This window comes from Lygodium microphyllum, chromosome 4 (genome assembly GCF_053477565.2).
Source record: "Lygodium microphyllum isolate KBCC chromosome 4, Lygodium_microphyllum_v1.1.10, whole genome shotgun sequence".
NCBI lineage: Eukaryota > Viridiplantae > Streptophyta > Polypodiopsida > Schizaeales > Lygodiaceae > Lygodium > Lygodium microphyllum.
The window spans coordinates 124,645,169-124,649,704 of NC_141138.1; positions in this window are offsets into that span (position 1 = coordinate 124,645,169).

The window sequence follows — 4,536 nt, forward strand, 5'->3', positions numbered from 1 at the left end:
GCGGTTTTTGACTCCAGTTCCTTATATTGCATCAGGAGGAGCTTGGACTCCCGCTGCATTTGCACAAGTTCTTGATTCTCGTCCTCCAGCCGCCCCTGTTTGTAGCTTTCTTTCCTGTCCTCTTTTGCTTTCAATTCTTGCTTGAGTTCAAATATTTGACGTTGCTGCATGGTGATGATGCAGGTTTTCTCTAGTTGGAAAGCTGCCACTGACTCTTTCTCTGTCACCAACTCAGCCATTGCCATTCTTTTTTCCTCCTTCTCTCTCTCCAGTTGGGAGAGAAGCTCAGCAATGTATTAGTCGTAACTGGTTGGTGGCGTCATTGTTGCGTGGGTGGGGGTGGTTGAGACCTCCATACGTGGACGCTTATGGTCCTGCCTCGATTCTGTATCTACGGCTGGCCTTTTTGGTCCCGTGGTCATGGTTCCCGTGCTCTTCCCTTGGGCCATTTCTTTACTGATGAAGTATTGCATCCAGGCCACCAGGTTGGATACTTCCAAGCTGGTGGGGATGCTAGGGGTGAGTGTAGTGGGTTCAGCGGGGGGTGCCATGAGGGTGGGGATAGGATGGAGGGGTGCTTTGCCTTTTCCTTTCGGAAGTGCGAGGGGTTCGGGTTCTGGTGCCTACATGCTGGAGCTAGGCCCTTCTCCCCTCGGCTGGTTCCAGGCTTCTGGGTCATCCGCCCTGCATTGCTGCTCGATGGACCGGCATTTAGCCTCGACCAAGTCCTCCTCCTCCTTTCTTCTTAACTCCTCTTCCTCCTCTGTGACCCTTCTTTTCCTTTCCTTTTCGGCCTTTTTGTATTCTTCCTCTAGTTTCTCTTTTTCCTCCTGCTCTTCTCTTCTTCTCCTTTCAGCCTCTTGCTTTGATACCTTTTTAGCCTACCTGACTTGCTTTGTTGTTTCTTCTTCTTCCTGCTTCCTCTTCCTTTCTGTCTCCTCAACCTCCTTGAGGGATTGTCTTTTCGCTTTCTCCAAGTCTTCCTTCTCCTTCCTGCGGCCTTCATCATATTTCTTTTTCTTTTGCGCTGCTTTTTTCTTGGCCTCCTTGACCTGCTTTTTGCTTTTCTGTTCTTCCCCTTCTTCCTCGGTCTCCGTCCTATCACTGGACCTCTCCTGGTGTTGATGAGGAGGTGATTTGTCGGGTGTTTTCCTCTCCCCCTCTTCTGCTTCCTTCACGGCCTCATGGATAAGCGCTGTTAAGATGCCCCCGTAGGCGATGAACAAGGCTTTGGAGGAGGCCCTCTTTCTTTCTGCGGCCTTCGACACTGGGGATTCTCCTCCTGCTGGCATGCATCCTAAGGCTAGTGCTCGAGCTGCTTGGTCGATGGTCTTGTGCACGTAGCCGTTCCAGTCAACTTCGTGCAGGGTATGGGCTGCCATGTTCTCCAGTATCGGTACGCTGATCCGGTGCATCAACACGTTGTAGCACTGGCTGGAAAAGAGTGCATGTATGAGTTTCACCTGTAACTTGGTCTCTACATTGGGGATGTCCTGGATACTTATGCAGTCATTTGTCAGCACGTCCTCCTTTCTCATCCCTAGCATGGCGTATACATCCCTCTTCTGCTTCTTTTCCACCTTTGGTTCTAGTCCGAGTGCCTTCTCCACCAAGGCTGAGGTTAGACGAACCAATACTTGCTTAGCATTCTGTCCTCTTCCCACTGTGACAGTGCCACATTCACTGTTGGGGTTGTAGGACCTGAGAAATTCCACATAGCTCGTGTGGCTGCCTCTTCCTTGGCCACTAATTCTTCTAAACTGTGAAGAGTTCGGAATTTCAATTGATTGTAGGTGCGTCTCTCCAAGTTGATGCTGTACCGCGTTCTCTCCTCTTCCGTGAATGGGAGTTGGTGGGCTCGGTCTTGCTGCAACATTTTTTGTTCCTGTCATAAATCGTTATTTTCATTAGTGCTTGTGACATAATAATTTGCTAAAAAAGAAAAACTCTATGATTTTGAATGAATTCATTAAGATCTAATGCAGATTCCCCTTTTTAGACTTTGACTTTTTGCCATTTACTTCAAAGTTTTCATGCCCTTTTCCTACCCCATCCGTTTTCCACAATGTATGTCTATGTGCTTCACTGACTTTGATTTGATTTATTGATTCTGATTTGATTCATCTTACCCCCTCCCCTTCCAGCTTGAGAAGAATCCTTCCTAGGATTTAGGGTTAGAAGGTGAAGGGCTTTTGGCATGGAGGTGTAGGGGTTACTTGTGAAGGAGCCAAGTATAGAAATTGGGATTGTATTCCAAATGGGCTTCGCGGTCCAGGTCAGAGGGTTTAATCCCCACTTGGGTGATGTAGGTGAGAACATCGGTTAGAAAGTCACCCGAGTTGACTCGGCTAGCAATGTATAACTCCTCCTCGGTCAATAAGCGGTCGAGGTAGGGGTGCCCTTTGATGTGTTCTTCTATAGGACGGCCTCGTAGAGTGGTTAACACTCGATATGAGGTTGGCGCAATGTATGTGGGGTCGTACTCTGCTATTTTGATAGCGCGGCGCTGCTTAGCGTTGGTTATTATTCGGCATCCTTCAACTTCCCATTGCAACCTAAGAGTGTACCAATGCCTTAAGAACTGGGGTTTTGTCTCAGCAAGTCTTGACAGCCCTATCGCTTCTTGGTCAGTGATGACAGAAGTGGTTTGCTAATCATACGACGTGATGAGGCTTTGTTTGATTGCTTGCTCTTTGAAGATCTCACTGTTGAGCAATTTAGCAACGGAGGTAGCGGCTTTTGCAAATTCAAATTCAAACGTTTCCCAAGAACAAGGCATCATTTGAACTTTGGTATCAAAGGATTCATCCAATAGGCCTAAGTCGAGGCGATCATAGCTCAGAGCTAGCAACACAAAAGTGGCGTCCAGTCGCTTAATGCAATCCACCATGTCATCCCCTGTTTCTTCAACTAAATCAGCTACTAGGGAGAGAAAGGATTTTCTCTCGTAAGAGGGCCTAAGGCCTGCAGGGTGGTTGGGGTTTGGTAGGACTTGAGCCTTTGGCGACGAAAAGTTGCAGTGATGAGTGTTCTTGAGCTTGCGATTGGGTCGCTGGGATGAAGGCTGGGTTAGCAGTAGCCTCGAGTGACAACTTGCTGCTTTCAAGATGGATTTGGAAAGTCAGATCAACTCCGGCGGGTGATGACTCTTGTGACGGCGGTTGTTGCTTGGGTCGATGGGCTTGGGCGACTCGCTTGGGTTCTTGCGTGGATGAACTTGATGGTTGTGGGTCAGGGAAGCTCTATCCTCACCGTCGATTTCAGTGATTGTGGCTACTCGTACTTTGACACGCGGTTCTAACATCGGTGCCTCATGCAAAGGATACATAGGAGGGTAGTATTTCTTGACACGATTGCCATTGAAAAAGCCTATTCCTTCACCGTTTAGGGTCTCAAGTTCGACATTGCCTGTTTAGATGATCACATGAACTTTGAAGGTTCCAAGACCTCTAAATTTCATTTTTGCTTATGCCCCTTAACTGAGTAAAGGAGCACTAAGTCACCCTATTCGAACTAGCACTACTTGATGTGCTGGTCAAACCAGCTCTTGCGTCGGGATTTCTCACAGATCAGTGCATGGGTGGCTAGAAGACGAGTCTCCGAGAGGCGTTCGAGCTCAACTAGGCATTGCGTCCATGCCTCCTTTCCTTCCCATCGTTCTTGAAGCACTATTCTCAGGCTAGGAATGAAGAATTCTAATGGTAGAATCGCTTCTATTCCATATGTCAGCCTAAAGGGGGTTTGACCGACAGCCGTTTTATATGTTGTTCAGTAAGCCCACAGAGCTGCCATCAACTTGTTGTCCCAGTCGCTGTGTGAAGCAAGGACAACCTTGGTTAGGAAATTAACAAGAATCTTATTCGTTGATTCGGCCTGGCCGTTTGCCTAAGGGTAGTATGGCAAGGATTTGTGATGGGTGATGAGGAAGGTGGATAGGAGATGCGCGATCACTTCATTGATGAAGTACGTGCCTTGGTCACTGACCAGTTCGATGGGGCAGCCGAATCATGAAATCACTTGCTCCCATAAGAACTTAGCCATCGTTCTAGTGTCGTTTTTTCATGTTGCTCGTGCTTCTGCCCATTTAGTGAGGTAATCCGTGGCCACAATGATGTACTTGATCTGTGAATATTGTGCCGCACGACTGATGGATCCAATGAAATCAATTTTCCATTTTTCGAAGGGTTGTCAAGCAATTATTGGGGTTAATTCCATTTGATCCTTGCGAATTGGGACCTTCGTCCCGCTGGCACTCGTCACAGTGCTTGACAAATCGTGCTGTGTTGCGGAAAAGCATGGGCCACCATAGTTGAGACTACAACACTTTTCGTGCTATCGTGTCTCCGCTAAAGTGCCCTCCGACAACGCCACCGTGCACTTCTGAGAGCACATTATGCATCTCATATTAGCACACGCATTTGCGAAACAATCCATCTTGCCCCAGCCTATAGAGTTGACCTACAATCAGCTGATAGGGCTGGATCTTAAGGATTAATCGCCTAAGTCGGGCTTTTTCTATCGGTCGGTCAGGCAGTC